Below are 22,634 nucleotides of genomic sequence, written 5' to 3'. Positions count from 1 at the left end.
ATGCATAGGAAATTTTTTTCTATGTTGTATGTTATCAGGGAAATGCAAATGAAAACACCCATAAGATACCAATGCACACCAGTTAGAATGACCAACATCTGGCACAGGAACGACAGCGAATGCGATCAAGGACTCTCTCGCACTGCTCGTGGGAACGCAAAATGGCACAGCCCCTTTGGAAGACAATCGCAGGCTTCTCACAAAACTCAGCATGCTCTGGTAAGTATCATCCAACAGGTATTTTCCTGGGCGTGTGCCCAAAGGAGTTGAAAACTATGTCCAGGGGCTCCTGGGTGGCTCCGTAGGTTAAGTATCCAACTCTTGGTTTCAGCTCCAGTCACGATCTCACGGTTTCATGAGTTCAAGCCCCACATCGGGCTCTGCGCTGGCAGCTCGGGGCCTGCCTGAGATTCTCTCTCTCTCTCTCTCCCTCTCTCTCTCTCTGCCCTTCCCCCACTCGTGCTGTCTCTGTCTTTCTCAAAATAAATAAATAAACTTAAAAAAAAAATTAAAAAAAAAAAGAAAAAACATATGTCGACACAAAATGCCGTACATGGATATTTAGGAAAGATTTACTCATAATTGCCAAAACCGGAAGCAATCGGGGCATGAGTAGACACATCAACTGGCACATGCAGCCAGTGGCAAGCCATGAAATGCTAGAAGGAAATTTCAAACGCGCATTACCCAGTGAGAGAAGCCAATGTCAAAAGGCTACTTACTGTACGATTCCAAGCATACGACATTCTGCAGAAGGCAAACTACGGAGATGATAAAAAGAGCAGTGGTTGCCAGGGGTGAGAGCGGGCACATGAGATGAAAAGGCAGAGCTTAAAATATTTTGGGGGCAGGGAAGATACTCTGTGCATCATAATGATGGATATATGTTCCCATGACTTTGTCTAAACCGGTACGATGCACGTCAGCAAGAGTAAACCCGAGGGTAAACTCCGGACTTTGGGAGATGATGATGCGTCAGTGTAGGTTCACCCACGATAAAAAATGTGCCCCTCGGTGAGCGACGCTGATGATGGGAGAGGCTATGTATGTGTGGAAGCAGGGAGGGGGTAAATGGGAAATCTCTGTCGCTTCCTCCCAATTTTGTCGTGGACCTAAAATTGCTCTAAAAAGCCAAGTCGTTAAAATAATGATAATAATAATACTCTAGTAATTGAACTACTATCCACTATTACTATTGTTTTGAAATCTTGTCTAGAACTTGAGAGGGGACGCCCGCCCCCACCATCGCCCTGGGGCTGCTTCAGCTTCCCTTCCAACCTGCTGTTCCTGCAGCGGTGTGCAGGGATTGGCCTGCACTGTGTGGACACGTGACCTGCTCTACCAAGTCCCGTCCACCCCCACCCCTTGAGGTGTTCAGATTACTGAAGACACCCTCAGCAATCTGAATTTTAAGGTTTGAAGGTCTACAGGAACTTTTTCTTGCTTCTTGGAGGAGGGGCCTGCGGAAACTACTGAGATGTCTGCCAAGGTTATGTACAAAAGCGTGTGCCCCCAAATGCATCGAGAGGTACATTTGGCGGGGGTGGGGACTAAGGAGGGCACGCGTCATGACGAGCACCGAGTGACGTATAGAATTGCTGACCCACCGTATCCTACGCCTGAAAGCCATGGGACACTGGAATTTAAAATAAATTTTAAACAAGCAAACAAACAGGGGCGCCTGGGTGGCTCAGTCGGTTGAGCTGAGCGACTGACTTCGGCTCAGGTCATGATCTCGCGGTGTGTGGGTTCGAGCCCCGTGTGGGGCTCTGTGCTGACAGCTCGGAGCCTGGCGCCTGCTTTGGATTCTGTGTCTCCCTTGCTCTCTGCCCGTCCCCCGTTCGCGCTCTGTCTTTCTCTGTCTCAGAAATAAACATTGAAAAAAATTAAAAAAAAAAAAAAAAGCATTTCACTGCATTCAAAAATAAATAACAAAAAGTAAATTTAAAAAGAGGGGAAAAAAAGATGTACATTTCTTCTAGGCCTTTTACGGGTTATGCTGAGTGATGAATGTATTTTTGTTCCCTGTTTCAGCCAACGGTAACTGGATTAAAACACCAAATAGATAAATACAAGTCCACCAGTTCAAGGTGGCACTTAAGGCAATCTTAAAAACAAGAAACCCCACCGGTCGCTTTGGGAGATTGCTGAGGAACCATTCCTTTATTCTGAAAAATGATAAAGTAAAAAAAAAAAAAAAAAAAAAAAAACAGTGTTTAATAAAATGTGGCCAAAATTTCCCTTTGCTTTGTGCTTAATCAGCATTGATCCAGCCTCCAGAAGTGTGGCTGAAATAGGCAGGCTGATCGATCTGATTCAGTGCATCGATCTCATTATGACTCCTGCCACGACAGGGCACACGACAAGGACTCTTAGAGTAACAGTACCAGGGACACTGCCCTAAGGGGCCACGGTGGCCACACAGATCTGTACCCTGGGTCTAATTGGCTTCTCATGGGCAGCAAGGATGACAAACCCTATAAAGGACAAGGGAAGCAAGAGAAGAAAACAAGGGCAAAAGGTAAGGACTTCTCTCTAAATCAGATTCATCCAGAGAGCGCTCTTGGAGGTGAGATTTGGAGACGTGGCCCTAGAATGAGCAAAACCATAGACCCTCCGGCGCAGGAAACGTTCGACGTGATTAAAAACTACGTCATGTCATCTAGGATCTTCATCCCTAACATTACTAGTATACAAAGCCAGGAGCACTAAAATCACAATACCAGTTAACAGGCAAGTAAGCAATAAAAACAAAAGAGAATAAATTTGCAGATGTGGGACCAACGGCAGGATCATCGACAACATCGACGTCGGCAACGCGGACTCCTCCTCACTGATGGACGTGCTCCCTCTGAACCAGGCGCTGTGCTACGTGCCCTATTGAATTCTGACGAACACCAGTTTTTACCCCCACCTCACATGTGAAGCAGCCAGTTACCCCAGATAGGTTAAGTGGCTTTCTAGTGAGTGGCAGACACGGGATTTGAACCCAACTGTGCCTGCCTCAAATCTTGCGTTCCTAAACGCTAGGATGTACTCCCTCTATCAATTCCAATCACAGCCTCAGGAAGAAGTGGCAAATAATGAGGAAAAACTCTTGGCATTTTATTTCCAATGATAAAAAAAAAAAAAAAAAAAAAAAAAAATCATTTCTTCCAGAAACGGGGCCGGCGCGTAATCGGTATTTGCCACATGCTATCAAGCTCATTTTCACAACGGTAGTATCTATTTGACAACCAGGGATAAAAAGCGATATCCTCTGAAAGCGAGGCCACAATCCAGTTAAAATAAAAAACGTCTCAAGCAAGGTACGCCTTAATTTAATTTGGGTCTTGGAAAACAGCTTGCCCAAAAATGACTTTTGCAAGTCACGTAGAGTATTTCAATCTGTCATTCTATATTGACCTTCACAGGACGGAAATATATTGCACTAGACTTGCCAAGCTTATGAGAATGATATTAAACTTGGTGATATTTTTTAAATCTTATTGTATATCCACTCTGCTTTTTACTTCACTGTGTATAATTCTTGAAAGCGTGGATATTACCAAGCATTCCTAGATATATACCAGTTTTCTTGCTAATTAGAATTCATTGAGGTTGATTCAATAAATCACCGTAAAGGTAGAATGTCTGTTCAAACACGATGCGGACGATCACGTATTCAGAAGAGTGGTCTCAATATTTTGATGATGCCTAGCAGATTTGACTTTAAGGTTTTATGGAACCGTGTTTTAAGATCTAGCAGTTTATTAGCATTTGCATCGGCACGTAGAATTTGGAATAGCTTACTTTAATTAAATCTTACATCGTTGAGTGTAAGCCTTCGATAATCTATCTGTCCTATTTCAATTTGCAACCTTCAATAATATCATAATAGAAATTAATCTTCTTTAATGGGGGGTACCTTTCACTTTGCTGGCCAACGCGGAACTCAGGTCTGCAGGGTACATTCTGCCCATTTCACTCCATAGTCCGCATTCTTCACTAACTTCCAGAATAATCAATTGCTTAAATAATTAACGATACGTCCCTGCAAAATAACATTTTGCTAATCTTAAGAATACTCTCACGGAAACATGGGGACATGCGGTATGCATCGTTACCACCTTCCGGAAAGGTGGAAACTTATACATGATGGTACTTTAGTATTTCTTACCCGGAAAGTTCAAAAACTGTAAAGTACTTTATAACTGCAAATAAAATAATTGAGCTCTTCTTGTCAGAGTGAAGACGCTCTTTTCCATGTTAATAGATGACGCTAACCCCATTATCATCTGTTTGTGTATTTTTAAAAAGGCTTTTGCATACAGATATGTATAAACATCAAAAGGAAAATGTTTTCTTTTTTCTTAACTTATTTTTTGTTTCCCGAGAGGGAGGGAGAGAGACAGCAAGTGAGAGAGAGGCAGAGGGAGAGGGAGGGAGAGAGAGAGAATCTTGACCTTGGGGCTTGCTCTCAGAACCATGAGACCATGACCTGAGCCAAAATCAAGAGTCAGACCTGACTCTGAGTCAGATCATGACCTGAGCCGAAGTCGGACGCTTAACCGACCGAGCCACCCAGGTGCCCCTTTAATGTTTATTTTTAAGAAAGAGAGAGAGTGTGTGAGTAGGAGAGGGGCAGTGAGTAGGAGTGGGAGACTCAGAATCCGAAGCAGGCTCCAGGCTCTGGGCTGGGAGCACAGAGCCCGACACGGGGCTCGAACTTACCAACTGCAAGATCATGACCGGAGCGGAAGTTGGACACTTAACAGACTGAGCCCCCCGGGCACCCCTGGAAAGATTGTTTTTAGCTTTATGTAGTTTTTTGGGGGGTTTTTTTATAATTTTTTTTTTTAACATTTATTTTTGAGACAGAGAGAGACAGAGCATGAACGGGGGAGGGGCAGAGAGAGAGGGAGACACAGAATCGGAAGCAGGCTCCAGGCTCTGAGCCATCAGCCCAGAGCCCGACGCGGGGCTCGAACTCACGGACCGCGAGATCGTGACCTGAGCTGAAGTCGGACGCTTAACCGACTGAGCCACCCAGGCGCCCCAGCTTTATGTAGTTTTTTAAGTAGGCTCCACGCCCAACGTGGGGATCAAACTCACCATCCCGAGATCAAGAGTCACATACATCACCACTGAGGTAGCCAGGTGTCCCCTGGAAAGATTTATTTTTAAAGAAAGCCGTAGTACAGTAACTGAAGTATATGATCTCTCAAGAGAAGTGTCAGAGATTGAGAGAGGATTTGGTGATGTCACAAGTGGCAATCACTAGGAAGTGAAGTGAAAGAACATACAAAAAAATCCAAAAACAAAAAAGTAATTATTAACACTAGGGGAAAGAGAAATTGTGCAAAACAAGAAACGTTTACTCCCTAGCGTGGCCCTCGATAGCATTTAGGGTGATAATGCACACTGAATATTAATTTAAAAATTCTAACGTAACTAGTAAGCAAACGAGGGCATGGGTATTAGGGATAGACACAAGTCTTGACCTTCTTTAGGGAAAGTCAATAGAGAATTTTCCAAACTAAAATAATACTAATACTAAGAAGGAAAAAGAAAAGAAGGAAGAAATTTTTAAAAAGTAACCGTACAGACATGTTACTTACGGATAGGGAAGTGAATTCTCATAGACTTCAATAGACCTGTTGGAAACATTTGCTTTTAGGAAAAGGGAAATGGGAAGAAGGGCAGAGTCAAGGGTGAATATTCGTCACCTTCCAGAATTTAATGTTTGAAACTGTGATTGGTGTAACCTTCCCACACAGAATCTGCATTATAGATGAATGTATTTTATTTAAGAGGACAAAGTAGAAAATCCAAAGTTTAGTCTGTGGACAACCAGTCAAAGTTCAAGCCATTCAGAATTTTTAATAAGCTATGCTCTCATTCCATCAAAAATGAAACGCATGCTTTGCACCACATAATACAACTTCCCTTTGCGACTAAAATTTCTAACATCGTACATGGTTTTAGTTCGCATGGGCATTTTAGCAATCAGTGAGCCCAGACAATGGAAGAAAAGCGTAGGAGCCAGGTTCTTCAATCGTGGTTTTATTTATTTATTTTTTAATTGTTTCGGAAGTAAACTCCACCCCCAACGTGGGGCTCGAACTCACAGTGCCACGATCAACAGTTGCATGCTCCACGACGGAGCCAGCCAGGCGTCCCTAAACTTGGTTTTACTAGCGCAATGGAATCGTAACTTCCCGAATTCAATACACAAAACAAAACATCGTGAAGTTTGAGGATCAAGAAGCCATCCACAGGATCTACTTGCATTAAAATCACTTCGTGTCATGAAGCCCGTGACTTCATTAGGTTTCAATCCTATGATGTGCAACAATACACATTCAGCCGCATGTATTTGTGCACTTAATTCAATAACTAGACAACGTTCATCAGGTATTCCTCCCACGGGGATTCAGGAATAAGTGATGTAGCTAAGGTGTCTGGCGTCTGTCTCAAGATTCTGCTCGTCCACTCATGAGATTCTACACTTCTCCGAAAAAAAAAAAAAAAAAAATGAAAATTCCCTTACCTGCATTTTTGTCTTCCTCAGTCAAACCATATTCTCAAAATACGGATCACTAGAAGGGTCTCTTTATTTCAAAGAGAAAAACCTCCTGAGGCGCCTGGGTGGCTCAGTTGGTTGAGCGACCCACTTCCGCTCAGGTCATGATCTGGAGGTTTGTGAGTTCGAGCCCCGCCTCCGGCTCTGTGCTGACAGCTCAGAGCCTGGAGCCTGTTTCAGATTCTGTCTCTCCTCTCTCTGCCCCTCCCATGCTCCTGCTCTGTCTCTCTCTGTCTGTCAATAATAAATAAACGTTAAGGGAAAACAAATTAATTCAATAAATAAATAAAAGTGAAAAACCTCCTTTCATTGAGGTACCTTTGATTAGAGAGAGTAATAAGAAAATGGACCCCTCCATAGTCATGCAAAGCCTTCTTTCCAGGGTATTCTTAACATAGCTTACTTGGAATCGAGAATTCTTTTGCCTCCAGAAATAATACTGCAATGGGGGAAAATGATCTTTTACAAGTATGTTTGGTGTTCCTGGGAAGCTATGGCTTATTTATTTTTATCGACGATATTCACACGTGTATATTTACACATGTAAATGTACTCAAGTCCTGTTTTGTGCGCTAATACGTGGTCAATGGGAGGGGTAAGAAGTGTCTTTTCGAAAGGCGCACACTGAGTACTAAGACCTGTGCCCAGAGGCTTCGTGGAAGCTTATTTTCCAGCATAAAATTTGATATTTGATGGTATATTATGTTCTCATTCCCATCAACATTTTTTGCATGAACTGCATTATGCACAGCCAAGAATTTTTGGAGGTGTACTAATTAAATCTCATTTCTATGAACAATTTGCTGAAGGGTAAAATGCCGCCCCCACCCCCAATAAAGAGACTTTTTCTTGTGAGGTCATTTCAGCGTGAATCTACCAAGGCCTGTGAAAATAAAGAGCTTTGGGAAAATAAACTTCCTAAAACCATTATTTTGACACAAATACCACACTTCAAAAGAGGCTAACCTGGACAGGCTGTTTCTTCCGCACATTATTCTAAATGGAAGACTTCCTCATTTTAAAAGAAAAGGGACTTCTCCGCAAATGTCCTTTTCTGAAACGTGGGAGAACAATTTCCTTTCCAAAGTAGGTTTCGCACAGTCTCTGTGATCACACCTAAATTATTAATTTGGTTAATCAGTGCATTCCCTTCCCAGCAATCGTAGAGGGAGCCTGGCCCTACTCCCGCCCCAAAATTTCACGCAATATTAATTAGTACATTTTTTATTTTAAAATGAAAACAATTATTAGGCGCAGTCCGTGCCCAATTCTCTTCTACAAGATACAGGAGGCAAGCTACTTACATACCACAAACGACAACAGCAACAAAAATCGGGGTCTTTCATTACAGTTCACACAAAGGGATCCGGTCAGTAGCTCCACTGCCTACCCAATCTGCTATTTCTAACTGAGCAACGATGGCCACCCACACCCCCAGACTCCCCACAAATAATTTCTCGAAGGTGTATAATTAGGACACCTGTCTCAAATGCTTTGATGGGCTTTCAGTTCATTTCTTGGGAGAAGGGCGCTGGCTGTTCCTTTTTTAATCAAAGCTACTTCGCCAAATTGCTTTGCGATCAGACCTCAGAATATTAGCAAAAGTCTGGCGCTGGCCTTGTCACCGATTTGAATATTAACAGCGATAGTTTTACAGCCGCTCCATTGTGAGGAACGCACTGAAACTCCCACAATTCAGCCATCATTTCTTTCCTTCCTCAGCTGGCCCTGGCCCTTGGAATGTTTGCGTGGTGTCACCGTGAATGTGCTCAGAGCAGAGTTATATGGCATCATTTGGAGAAACATTGCGTTAATAACCAGAGTTCAAGGGCAAAGGATATAAACGGAGCAAATTACAAGTCTGAACAGATATATAGCTTTTGCTAAAAGGGACACGGGCTGCCACTTTATTTACTGGGCACTGGTGCACTTGCCAAGGTGCCGAGACGCACGAAGGCATTTTTAAACGACCGCATCACAGCTTAAGGAAAGAACACACATTTTCAGACGGGAACGAAAGCTAGTGCAGGGATCCACGATTCTGAGTTTCCTAATGAGAGAATACGATTCGCCATAAAGTACCTTAAGTTCCTGGGGTAATTTCACAGATGATAATATCATTTTAGGTGTCACAACGGAGGGAAAGCGGAAGCCTGCTGGTAACCTAAATTCAGTAGATCATCCCAAACTGCCCCTTAGCCCGGTTTTGTCAGGCATTTCTTGCTAGGATTATTTTGACCAGGGGGTACCACCCTAGGGCAAAATGAGCACCACGAAAGGGTGATTTGTAAAAATGCTAGATTTTATTTTAATATGCTGACTAGAGGTATCTTAGTAATTAAATAAACGGGGAGCTAAAAATTTAAGAGGGGGGAGTAAAATCAATGTTTGGAAGAGAACAGAAGTGTAACTTCATTAATAATCAAAGTAAAAACCAAAGAAATAATCATACCCACCACATTGCCACATGTTTTTTATTAGTCTTCTTGGTAACACTGTGCATACTGTAAAGCATGTGATCCAATATTTTCCTCTGCGTAGGGTTAAACGCTACCACTTTTTACTTTCTCTTTTCTTTTTTTTTTTTTTTTGTAAAGCAATTGGGAAATTATTGTAAAATTGTATCAAAGTGTTCATTCATGGCCTATTTATATTTACTCCACTTAAAAAGTTTATTTGCAAGTAATCCATTAACTTAAAACATGGAAATGTTGCCTTAAGATGTTCCTTACTGTATTATTTACTTTACCAAAAGCCAGAAGCGACCTAAGTATCCAACAACGAGGAAATGGTTAATCAAGTGATATGTACATTCAAGGAAATATTATGCTCTTCTTAAAACTTTTTAATATGGTTATTTTCTACTAATATTAACAAGTACTTTTCACATAACATATGGAAAAAAAAAACCCACAGGATTCAAATGAGTTCTTCTTTAAGTATTTAAGCCTACATAAAAGCAATTCTAGAAAGAAACACAAATGAATTTAATTTATGTGTGCTGTTTTCTTGGGGGGGGGGGGGCAGATATGCAGTCCGTGCTAGTGTGATGGGATTATTAAGTTTCTTAAATTTTTCAACCCTTACCCTGTGAAAATACAGCATTTAACAGGGAAATGCATGGACCAAGGTTCTTTCTCCCCCTGACTCATCTTCAACCACAATGAGATAAAACACACCTCTGTGACAGGATTCAATTTCACTTATTGCTATTTTCAACATGGCTTCTATTTTCTTTTTTTTTTTTTAAACATTTTTATTTATTTTTGAGACAGAGAGAGACAGAGCATGAACGGGGGGAGGGCCAGAGAGAGAGGGAGACACAGAATCGGAAGCAGGCTCCAGGCTCTGAGCTGCCAGCACAGAGCCTGATGCGGGGCTCGAACTCACGGACTGTGAGATCGTGACCCGAGCGAAGTCGGACGCTCAACCGACTGAGCCACCCAGGCGCCCCTACATGGCTTCTATTTTCTTAATGGTTGTAGTTGCTAGGCCAGTAGGGATGGTGGCTATTCTAAAGCACAATGAAATTGAATAACATTCCCATATTAAAAAAAAATAAAATAAAATCCCATTGCTTTCTCTCAACTGCTTTGCTAGAGGTAAAGAATCAGCTCATGGGCAGGACCGACTGACTTCTTGACAGGAGATGGCATTAGCTAGAGTGCTGCGGTTGTACGGGAGGAAATGCTAAGTGAATGGACCTGTCCTTCTGTTGCCAAAGAGGAGTCTGGAGGATACAATAGCTCTCTCGACCAGCTCCATTTCCATGGTGGTTCGTGACATATTTTTTCCTGTTATCCCTCCGTCTGCTTCAATCCCTCCTCTCAACCTAATGAGTTTTTAAAAGGACACTTCTTAAATCCCATAGCCTGACACAATGTGCTGTCATCTTTTTGCAAGGATAAACAAAACATATTCAAAGTGCTCATGACTTTTAAGGACGGAAAAGCTAGACAAATTATGAAAATTTTACACATTCTAGAGTGCAAAATTATCTCTAGAATACATTCTCGTATTTTATATTCTCTTTGAGCTCAAGCGGGTTTTTTTTTTTTTTAGCATCTGATATCCAATTGTCTTATATTTTTATCCGGAACAGACCCTCTAAAGTGCATTGTCTCCCCGCCTCCCCATTTTTTTTCTGTTTTGTTTTGTTTCTTGAAATCTATGTTCCATGATTTTACTGTTGCCTGAGATAAGAGAATGCAACTGTTCGGCTCTGATTTCATTTTTTTTTCCCCCCTCAGATAACCGATAGGGCATCATTCACACAAATGACCAACAGGACTTGAAAACTGTTGGGGAGGCTCAGGGATTGCTCCGATGGCGACACGATTTGTCAAACATCGGCCCTAAACGAGGCGAGGCTCTGCGCCCTCCGCTTGCCCGGAGTGCGTCTTCCTTTCCCCCACAGCGATATAATAGAAACTAATCTTCAAAATCTAAACATTCCGAGCCGGGTCCTTTTGTGCCGGCCTCTCGCTCTCTCCGCCCAGGGCCCGGAGCCGCGGAGCGCGCTCGTGTTTACACTCGCCAGCCCCCGGCTGCTCGGACCCGGGCCGGCGGACAGGCCATCCATCATCCGCCCTCCTCCCGCCGGGCGCCGCCGCCGCGGCCAATCGGGCGGCAGGTGGGGCGCACCTGCGGGACGGCCCGCCGCTCCCCTCGCCGCGCTTCGCCGGCTGGCCTTGCCCTTGCGGCCCCCCCCCACCCCCACCCCTCCGCGTTCTCCGAGGCCGGAACCCGGCAGGTACGTTCGGCCCACGGCGACGGCGCGCGCGCCTGGCCCCGCCGCTGGCGCCCAGGGCGGGAGGGGGCGGGGGGCCTGCAGGAACGCGGAGGGGACGCGTTCTCCCCGACTGCACACGCCTGCCTTGGATTGGCCTGCCCTCCGTGCGTGCGGACACACGGGCCCTCACTGGGTTTCGTCTCTAAACGAGTGGAAGAGTGAGAACGCTTACCTTTGGAAGGGACCACTAAGGGAGAAACACATTGGAGTGATAACACTTCGTTGCCTCCGGTCTGTGCCTTTGAGAGCACGGACCCGTGGTGGAGTTTGCAAGCCCAAGGCTGAATTCAGCATGGCCCCGGGCGGACTTCAGGCGGCAAGCCGCCCCCAGACCGAAGTGCACCGCATGAACACAGTGCTAGTTAGTAACTGATGTGCACCGGCTACACAAACTACTCCAAGCAAGAACCTAACCTGGATCTCAAGGGCCGTTTCAAAAAAAAAAAAAAAAAAAAAAAAAAGCTTGTAACAATTCAAAAAAAAAAAAAAAAAAAAGAAAGGAGCAGAGCTAATCTTAGTGCAATCACCTTGCCTTAAAGGACGGGGCTAAGTTCCTTGGATCTTCTGAGAAGGCAGCCACCACGAGTTCTGCTAACGTGGTATGGATTTTATAACCGGACTCCATTATTCCTTCTGGTGCGAAGGATCCAACACATGCACTTTATCCAGTAATTTGAGAACAACTGAGGACAAGCAGCATCCCCACCCCAACCCCCTCACGGTCCAAGAGTGTATCTATGTACATGTCAGTTACATCCAGGCAAGGCCTTGGGGGGCGGGGAGCGGCGGTCAGCCCTACCAGGGGCTTCAAGGTTTTCCGGAAAAGCGTGTATCTACAAAATGAAAATAAAAATAAATAACAGCCACCACAGCAGTAAGCATCACCCCCAACCCCTCCACCCGTGGCTTCCTTCTGAATCATAAATCATGAAAGAGAGATCAGTGACTCCAGCTTTCCTGCCCTTAACAACTGGGACTGATAATGCCAAAAAGGAAGAGAAACAAACACGTGAGCCATACTGCTGCCGGAGGAGGGGTGCGCCTGTGAAGTTCCAGGTTTCTCATCTGTCTGGCGAAGAAGGGTCTCTGATCCTCAGGGTTGGTGGTTCTCAAACCTGGCTTGGCATGAGACTCACCTGGATTTGTGGGGCTTTGGGGCTTTTTATGTTTTGTTTTGTTTTTATTTTGGTTTTTGTTCTGTGTTTAATTAATTCCCACCGCCTAGAGCAGCATTCTGGTTCTACTGGCCTGGGGCGTGGTCTGAACAGAAGTACTTTAGAAAAACCTTCCTTGTCATTGGAATGCGCAGCCCTCCAGCTGCACATTCCAATACTGTTCTGTTTCATGGGATCCGTGGATAGGATTCATGGGCTATTACCCTGGCCTGTTTCGTGGGATACAACTGCCCCCCCCTCCGCCCCTCCCCACTCAAACACACACAGTCCACACTGAGTTGACCGAGTCTCCTTTTTTTGGCCTTGCATCACTTACTCTTATTAGCCTTCTGGTCTGTGTATTCCAGGTGTTAGAAATTTGCCACCCCTCATTTTAACACCTTGATAGCGGGGTTTGTTATTATTATTATTATTGCATTTATGTTTTCATTATTATTTAAAATCCTGGCCTGGGGCAGGGTGGAGAGCGAGGGGATGCGCTTTTTGCTTGCCGGGGGGGAACTTCGAAGCTGAAAACATTTTTTCCCTGAACTTGGGGAAAGTTCCTCCTTGCGCTCCAGTTTGGTTGGTCGGCTTCAGGCCCACCTGAGCGACCTCAGATTGCCTTCCTAAGTCCGGCTCCACACTTAGTATGAGCAGAGCATTCTTCTTGTTCACCAAAGTGGAACTGGAATTTCTCTTTCCCTGCGTTTTTCTCGCTCTCCGTGGCCAGCCGTGCTGCATTTCTGGATTATGTTGTACACTTTTCCTTGAGAGATAGATGATCTGTTCTTTGATTAGACACCCTGACCTTTTACGGGCGTTGATCATTGATCTTGATCTGGGCTGGATAGAAAGCTCTTGACTCTGAAAAGTTACTCTGCTGCCAGCACCACAGGGAAATTCAATTTCTGCATCCGTGTAGCCACGGCAGTAGGAGCTCCTCAATTAGGATTTCTCTTGTTATGATTTTACTTTTATTAAGCAAGCTGCAGCCTCTGTTTTCCAGCCCTAGCTTTTAGTTACAGTAATCAATTTTTCAGTGTAACTGGCTGTAATTGTTGGCTTGGATATTAAGCTTTCATGGGCTTAGACATAGTGTGTTCCCATGAAGGGGCTTCTCCATACCTCGCAGACAGATGGGTAATAATAGCATACATTAATACCTCCACATTGGTTTATGTGTGTTTGACCACAGTGCAAGCGTAATTATTTTTGCCCAGTAAAAGCTATTAGAGATCTATTTGGTAGGTTTTACGATCAATAGCTCCTGTGATATTTGTGTAGCAGCCACAGAATAATCAATTGAAGGTCATATAAAGTAAATTACCATCCTCCTATAATGATTCTTTTTTCGAGATGAGAATCGGGTTTTATTATTTTATCAGGAGCCTCTCAGCGATGCATGCTCTGTCTGTTTGAGAAAAAGAGATATAAAAGTTGTGAGCGCGGTGTTTTGAACACGGTATTAATATCCATTACTGGAATTTATGTTATTGGATTATTGAATTAGTGGATTCACACTGGAATTCCTTCAAAACCCTTTCTTATGTACTCAGTGACACAGTTAATAACAGTCGGGAGCAAATGGACGTCTTTTGCTGCATGGTGGAGTGAGTCACTTTGCAAAAGTCAATCTTTGTAGCTGTCTCTTTAAAGCAAATTTAGAGTTGGTTAAATGTGTTATATTGACAGTGTGACCGAGCTTCTCTCTTCAAACCCTTTTGGAGAGTGACTGGTGAACTAAGCAGGAGATAGAGGCTGGGATGCTGAATACTCACGCGCTGTCCGCCGGTAGCTCAAGGTGAAACTGGGGGTGAGGTGGAGCCTGGGGAGGGGCTCGGGGCACCTGCCTTCCAGAGGGGCGGGGGGCGGGAGGGCGCTCTCCATCACCGGGGATGCCTAACCTGGATTTCAGACCTGTACTGCGAGCCGGAGCGATGGCTGTGTCTCTATAAAAGATTGCAATTTGCCGACCGGAGGCCTGCAATCCCCCAACTGTCTTAAAGGGACCCATTTTCAGAGTTTAGCCTTTCTTTTTGTGGGTGCAATCAGTTGTGCACTGAAAAACTGCAGCCACAGTTGGATAACTGCAGGCACAACAGGCCACAAGGGGCCTCTTTGCTCCAAATTTTGTACCTGCAACTAATTGCACTTACAGAAAATGGGAGTGTGGTAGGAGCTTTTTTAAAAATTGGGGCCAGTAAATTCTCCATGGAGGGAAGAGGCAAGGAGAGAGACAATTACTCACTTTCTTAAAGACAAAGGCGAGTAGAGACATCTTTTTCTTCACACGTTCCATGTAGACTGTGGAGCGTGGTTTGGGGAGACAAATACTAGGCACCACAACTACCCTGATCATTTGGGACATAGCCTGGCAATCAGTATGGGACATAATATGTTGCAAAGTACAGTAGGAAAGATATTGGTGAGTTTAAGACGACCAAGTCCGGTGATAAATTGACGAAGAGTTTTAGAATAAATGGCGAAAGGCATTTTCTTTCCTTTAGAGAAATGTTTTTTTTTCCTTCTAAATTTTTTTTTATCCTTTATTCATTTTTGAGAGACAGAGAGAGACAGAGCATGAGCGGGGAAGGGACAGAGAGAGAGGGAGACCCAGAATCTGAAACAGGCTCCAGGCTCTGAGCTGTCGGCACAGAGCCCGACCCGGGGCTCGAACTCACGAACTGCGAGATCATGACCTGAGCTGGAGCCGGACGCTCAATGGACTGAGCCACCCAGGAGCCCCTAGAGAAATGGTTTTTATTGCTGTTACTTCTTATTCACTCTGGGGGTGATTGACACATAAGTCAAGAGAGTAGTGCCTCTAGATTGTAATGACGTGGTGAATCAGGGAGCATATATAAATGCATATATATAATACATGCTTATGTATTTATACATATAGAAAAGCATTTATACAAATTACACATGTGCTTTACATACACACATATATATGCAGGTGAACATATACATACGTGTGTGTGTGTGTGTGTGTGTGTGTGTGTGTGTAGTCAATTTACTTTTTTATGAGCTTAAGGAAAGGACATTCTTGGCCTGGATCACCCCCTAGTCCCTGTGGCTGAAACTCTGTCTAGAGGGGCTTATGGAGCTATGGCACAGGGACCTCACTCTACCATCTGTTGGGTGCAATGTGGTGACAAGCTAAGCCTGACACCAAGAACTTATTTTCCAGCTTTTGCAGATGCCCATACATTAAGCACATCGTCGGGAAATTGGAAACCAAATACAAAACAAGGTCGGAAATGTGAGATAGCATTCCTACAGGAATAATTATGAAATATAATTGTATCTCAGTAACGAATTTAAGAACCAAACGGAACAGGAACAGGTTTTGGTGTTCTTTACAGTTCCCAGGAAATTGATAAGGAATAGTGAGTATGCTCGGAGTGAAAAACTAAAGAAGTCCAAGATACCATGGTAGACCAGTCTTGGAATAAGACAAGGAAGGGCCAGGAAAAAAAGAAAATTAAGGATCAAGAATTATCCCTTGTCCCTTCCAACTTACTTACTGTCTCCATATCACAACTTGGGCATACATCACATTTTGAAATCTGGATACTTTTTCCCGTTGAACACTGCCGGAATGAATGATTGATTAGGTTCTTCCACAACCGTAAAAATAGGTTCTTAATGTAAATATAAATGTCAAATTCAACAATGTACTGGCATTGTTTTCATCTAGATACGTTGGCCCAGGACTCTAGTCTCCAGGAAAAATGTCTTCGAGAGAAGGGCCACTGGAAACGGAAATGAACCCTTGTTAAGGACCACCCAACCTGCTGCAGGTTGGGAACATTCGAGAGTGTGGAGCTGCCTCTTTATTTTTCCCCATCTTCCTTTTCATGACGCCTTATAACATGAAGCTTCCACAGTTGCCCTTGGGAGGGTCAGACCTCTGTAGTCAAACCTTGGAGAGACACAGCTTTGGTTCCACATTTCGAAAGAGGACCAGGGAACTTGGAGAGAGTTTGGAGAAGAGGAATCCAAAATGGTAGAAGCGATAGAAGGTTGATATGTGTAGCATGTGATTTGTTCTACAGAACAGGAATTTCATAAGGGCTCTTACCACTGTTCTGTAGCTCCTCCCAGTTTCCCCACTATGCTGGATCTCCATGACAATAAAAATCCTGTGCCTCACCCATCTCCTGAAACTTCTAGTTTACTCTAAGCTGACCTCCCTGCAAATGTCACCCGGAAGATAGATGTCATCAGTTGGGAGTCTGTCATCTTTGACCTAGTTTCAAGTATTGAAACGTACCTACGACTGCCCTTGAGTTACCTTTTTCCACTAAAATTACAGCTGAGGAAAGGTGCCTTCTGTTTTCAAAGGCCAGTCCTTTTACTTAGGTTCTGAATCCAACCTCCTCATCTTTCTCAAGGGTTTTGTGGACTTTGGTCCATTACTCTCCTGTAGCCAACGCCCCTTTACTGGCTCCGTTCACCAGCTAAACAATACAAACACCCAAACAAAAAAGCAAACACGCAAACACAACTCAAATTCTGGCTCTGGCAAAGGATGACAGTTGATCTCCGATGGCCATCATTCCTTTTTTTCCCTTAATTAAAGAACCTACGTATTTAGCCAAGTCCATAAACACTTGGAAGAGACAACAGTTTCCAGCCTCTCTTGCACCTGGGTTTGGCCACGGGATCGAGTTAGCAGAGGCAGCGGCTCAGCCTCCTGGAAGCATCCTCAAAATGGGAGGACTTGAGCTTGTTTATCACTCCCTCTCGTGTTTCTGTTGACATGGCTGTAAGGTAGCAGGACCTGGGGCCCTGGTGTTTGGGGAGCCACCATGGCAGCCCAGAACTTCTTACTGCCTCACGTAAAGGGGGAGAAAATAGACGTCTAGCAAGTTGTTGTAGGGTTTTCTATCATACGGGGCCCTACCCGATATGCTAGCATTCCCTTGATCCCTCATTTCCCTAAAACTACCGCCACTCCTTCGTCTTCCTTCCAGGTCCAAGTGTTTTGATTCATCCACATATACAGCCTCCATAGCCTCCCTCCTTTTGGGTCTCAACCGATTCCGGTGTTTCTCTCATCATCATGCCTACAAGAAATTGCTTGTGCGAAGCCCCATGCCAGGCTCGATCCCACAAACCATGAGATCGTGACCTGAGCCAAAAATCCAGTTGGACGCTGAACCAACTGAGCCACCCAGGCGCCCCTCTCAAGTGTCTTTTTTGTAAGATTTTGTGATGTCACACTCTCGTATACTTTCTTTGGCCTCACGGGTCACTGCCCTTTGGTCTCCTTTGCAAACCTACATTTCCTTTGCCTTCTCCATCACTCTTCCTTTGGTTTCAGAGGCGTTTTTAACTCAACGTGTCCAAAAGAGGAATCCTGATTCTCTTGCTGCCCAAACCTGTTCCTACCTCAATCTTTCTCATCTTAGTAAATCATCTTAGTAAATTCTCTAACTGGAAATATGGGAGTCCTCTTTGATTCGTCTCTTTACCTCACTCTTCAAAACCCAAATCTCTGAGCAACTGTGGTTGGTTCCATCTCAAGCATCAACACTGCACGGATCTGTTTCTGTCCATCCTTCCTTCTGCCACACTCATCCAAGACATCGTCCTCTTTCTCCTGGGCTATGGAACAGCATCTGATCGGCTTTTCCCAACTTTCGCCATTGCCCTGTTCCAAACTCTGCAATGGATTGATATTACACGGAGAATAGAATCTCAACTAGTTAACATGGATCCTGTGGCCCTACACAACGTTGTTCCTTCTCACACGGGGCTTCTCCTCAGTTCCTCGGAGAGGCCAAAGTTTTCCCCACCTCAGGACCTTTGTGCGAGCTACTCCCTCTCACTCACAGTCTCCTCCATCAGGGCTTCTTGTGGTTGGCTCTTTCTTACCCTTCTGATTTCTCGTGAAGTGTTATTTCCTGAGCAAAACCTTCACTGGCCACCTTATTTAAGGAGGCACTTACTTATGCACGCTGATCCTTTCTTGCTCTCCCCTCTTTAATTCCTTTAGAGAAATAATTATTCTTTTTCAAGTAATAATTTCTGGGATGTAGTGGTCCAGTGAATTCTTCAAGACTTTTTAAACAGCTTTCTGGAGGTATTCCTTATATACCATGAAATTCACCTGTTGTAAGTGTGCATTCAATATTTTATACTTTAAGAAAACTTACAGAGGCGTACAACCATTGCCATAATTCGAGAACGGTTCCTTCATGCCCTTTGAGAGTCGCTCCTCATTCACAGGCCCAAGCAACTACTAATGTACTTTCTGTGTCTATAGACTTGCCTTATGTGGACACATCACATAAATGGGTTCGTTTAACATGTGGTCTTTTGGGGCGCCTGGGTGGCTCAGTCGGTTAAGCGTTTGACTTCGGCTCCGGTCATGATCTCGTGGTTTGTGGGTTCGAGCCCCGCGTCGGGCTCTGTGCTGACAGCTCGGAGCCTGGAGCCTGCTTCGGATTCTGTGTCTCCCTCTCTCTCTGCCCCTCCCCGGCTCACATGCTGTCTCTCTCTCAAAAATAAATAAATATTAAAAAAATTTTTTTTTTAAATTAAATATGGTCTTTTGTACAGAACTTCTTCCAGTTAGCATGTTTTCAAGGTCCATCCGTAAGTGTTACAACACATGTCAGCACTTCTCACTCCTTTTGACTGCCAAATAATATTTCATTGTATGGAGATGCCTCAGTTTGTCCTCCTTATTCGCCAGTTGATAGTCATTTAGGTTGTTCTCATTTGGGGCTATTGCATATAATGTTGTACAGTACTTATAATTATCATTATTTTTAAAGCTTATTTATTTATTTTTAGAGAGAGAGGCTGCAGGGGAGAGGCAGAGGGAGCGAGGAGGAGGGAGCGAATCCCAAGAGGGCTCCACACAGGTAGCGCAGAGCCCAAAGCGGTGTTCCAAGTCGTGAATCGGAAGATCGTGACCCGAGCTGAAACGAAGAGTCAGACGCTTCACTGACTAGGCCACCCGGGTGCCCCCGTCCTTCTTACTTCTAACGAAGCATTTAGAAACTTGTTACCTTCATCTCCTCTTAAGGCTGCCACCAGTAACTACCTGCTTTGTTGTCAGCGTGGGCCTCCCACCCAGCAAATGTCTACCATAGAGTGGATGCTGCGAATGTATTGGTTAAATGAATGAATGATAATTTACTCCGTGTTGATTTCCAAAACTCTCTTAAGGATCCCAGAGCAATTCAGAGGATTGTGGAAGATGGGAGAAGAGTGACATTCTCATTTTTGGATCCCATCAGCTCTGGGCGACATCATCTTCCAAATCGGCCTCCCCTTCTCCTGGTTGTACCAATTCTAGAAATACGAGTCTGGGTTGGATGGAGCCCACATTCCCTCAGGGTAGTTTCCAGTCCATCTCTGACTCCAGAAAGGCTTGGAGCCTTGCAAAACTTATGGAATGTTATTGTACATTTATCTGGAGCTCAGGAGGAGAATCTTTGGAGGCTATAGGGAATGTCTTCCGTATAGAACACATGATGGGGAAACTGCACCTGAAAAGCAAAATAAGGAACAGTTCTTAGATAGGAGTGTGCATGAATCTTGCCAGACCTGGGATCCTGTTTTAGGCTCGAGCCCAAGCAGCTTAATTCATCATCTAGCGGGCAGGATTAAGCAAACTCTGTTCCTCCGGCCCGGGCTAGGGAGACTTGACTCCCAGAAACAAAGAGTTCCCAGCAAACAAAATGGTTCTGTACCACCTGACATAGGCAGAAACTAGCCACTGCTGCAAGGAGCGATGTATCTGTTTAATTGAAACAAGGATATTCTAAACATCCCGCAAGCATGCCCTGGCTGTTAACTTCTGTAAAGAACTGCATTGCCTCTTTATGAAACCATTAAATAAAATTAGAGAATCTGTGAACTGACTATTGGAAGCTACAAGTCCGCAGAGAGAGCTGTGGTGATTGTATCCCGTTCCTCAGGGAAGAAAAGTTCCAAGAAAAAGAGGCTGAGGAAAGCAGGCGAAATACCTGGGGCCTTCGAGAAGCCCAAATTAGGCACATGAGGCCAATGGAGCAGAGGCTGTGAAGGGTCTAGGGTCTCGATAGCCAAGAGGCTCGGAGAGGGAGGGTTGAGCAATTTTCCTCCCATGTGGACAGAATGAACAGATTTTCAGTTTTACTCAATAATTGAAGCCAAACGCTAAGAAGAATGTGGCAAATAAATAGATAACCCTGACTCAAACCTTCTATATTGGAAGATAATAAGACAAAGCGGTCTCAAACAATGCAAATGAACTGGGTTTTGAAAGGGTCATTGGAGGGGCCCCTGGGTGGTGGTTGGGCATCCGACTTTTGATTTTGGCACAGGTCACGGTCTCATGGTTTGGGAGATCAAACCCTGCATCAGGCTCTGTGCCGACAGCTCATAGCCTGCTTGGGATTCTCCCTCTCTCTCTCTCTCTCTCAAAAATAAAAAAATAAACATAAAAAAAGAAAGAAAGAAAGGGTAATTGGAAAAGCTTTTGATGGGTGGGTCTTGTAGCAAGGTGTTAGCTGGGAAGCTGTCTGTATAAACAGGGCAAGCACAAGAATGAAGAACAACAGAGAAGCTTCTAGAATTAAAGGTAACAGTAAGATGATTTCCCATGGGCTCAGGTTTTCGGGGGCCACCAGAAGGACATTAAGTGTCCAGGGATGAGCCAGCTAGAAATTCTTGGGAAATATCGGGTGCTTACTTAGCATTTGTCACAGCAGGAACCAAAAGCGAGTGAGAGAGGACCTTGAAAAAAGAGGTCTAGGGAAGAATCCAGTTGAAGGAGAGAATAGAATTGTTGGGGCCGGTGAGTTCGATTGTGGAAAAAAGAATTCCGACCACGAAGCAAAGAGGGGCTGGGCTGATGGCCAGAAAGCTGCGAGCAAACCCAAAAAGTTCTATAACTTTTATTCATTCAGTTAGTTATTCATTTAGTTAGTTCTGTAATTGAATGAATGATGTTACCAGACTTTACGAATACATTTGGAGCCCGCAGGACCCAAAGCACCTTTTCTTTTGGAGGTTCTGTCATCACGCTTTTTTACAGACTAAGACTCAGCACCCACAAAGTATGCTCACTGCCTGCCAGCTCCTAATATACACAGTTTCTTCCTCCACATTTTCCAACTCCCCTACCTCTTCAGTCCTTTCCGGTCTTCTCCTCCAAGGGAGAGAACGTCTAGGAACTTTGGTTTAAAATGTCGTATGTGTTGCAGCCCTCACCCCTGTGAAGTCATGGAAAAAAAGATAAAAATGCACACACTCACTGACAGACAACTTGTACCAAACTTGAGAACAAGTCTCCCTAATTGGAAGGGTGGCCAGAAAAGGCAAAGCAATCCGTCACCCATGCAATGCCATCAGAACGTAAGTTGAAACATTCTTTCTTTTTCCTTTCCTTCCCCCTCCGAATCCCCCACACCCACCGCCTCCCATGAGATCCACCATTTAGGCTCGCTAGCAATAAGATATGCAGCTACAGATTTTTTTAAGGCTCTCAGAATTCAGTTCCTCCCTTCTGTTTCTTGCTGATTCATACTTAACGTTTTAGCATAGACAGGCATTCTCTATCTTCCAGAAACCGATAAGGATACGCAAGTGTTGAATACGAGTAATGAAGGGCTACTGAGCCCAAGGTGGAGGATGGCCATAGGGAGTTGCATTGTGGGAGGTGTGATACCTACGAGAGGAGTCCTTTAAAGGAGTTCTGTAGTCTCTCTATGTGTTGGAGAAACCACATACAGGCAGTAAGATTAGGACCAGCTCTTAATTTTTGCCTAACGGTGTCACTGGTATTAAATACGGTCAAACCTCGGATTGCAAGTGACTTGTTCTGCGGGCGTTCCGCAAGACAAGCAAACACTTCTCATCGGTGTCACCCCGGTAAACGAGTGACGTCGTGCGATAGGAGTCGTATCTGACGCCGAACGTCAGGCGGGCACAACTGAGCCAATGGTTCTTCAAATACAAGATACACAAATGCTTTGGATTACAAGCCTGTTTCTGGAGTGAATTACGCTCCCAAAACAGGGTTATTGGGCAATTGGGGTAAGGCAGTTGGGCATGAAACAGACACCAGCTGAAGCTCTTAGAAGAGATTTTCGGTCAGCTCCCAAGTGGACTC

At 44.4% G+C, this 22,634-nt stretch overlaps 1 long non-coding RNA gene across 1 annotated transcript in view; it reads right to left on the bottom strand.

Moving 5' to 3' along the window:
- LOC132674277 (uncharacterized) overlaps positions 1-12,027 on the bottom strand; it is an 82,430-nt gene extending 70,403 nt beyond the window's left edge. Inside the window, exon 1 of the long non-coding RNA XR_013556423.2 lies at positions 11,530-12,027. This is a non-coding gene — a long non-coding RNA (uncharacterized LOC132674277). The remainder of the gene's footprint in view (positions 1-11,529) is intronic.
- Between the last annotated feature and the right edge of the window lie 10,607 nt (positions 12,028-22,634).

Source organism: Panthera onca, chromosome B3 (genome assembly GCF_046562875.1).
Source record: "Panthera onca isolate mPanOnc1 chromosome B3, mPanOnc1 haplotype 2, whole genome shotgun sequence".
NCBI classification, from domain to species: domain Eukaryota; kingdom Metazoa; phylum Chordata; class Mammalia; order Carnivora; family Felidae; genus Panthera; species Panthera onca.
This window is presented reverse-complemented; position numbering and strand designations above follow the sequence as displayed.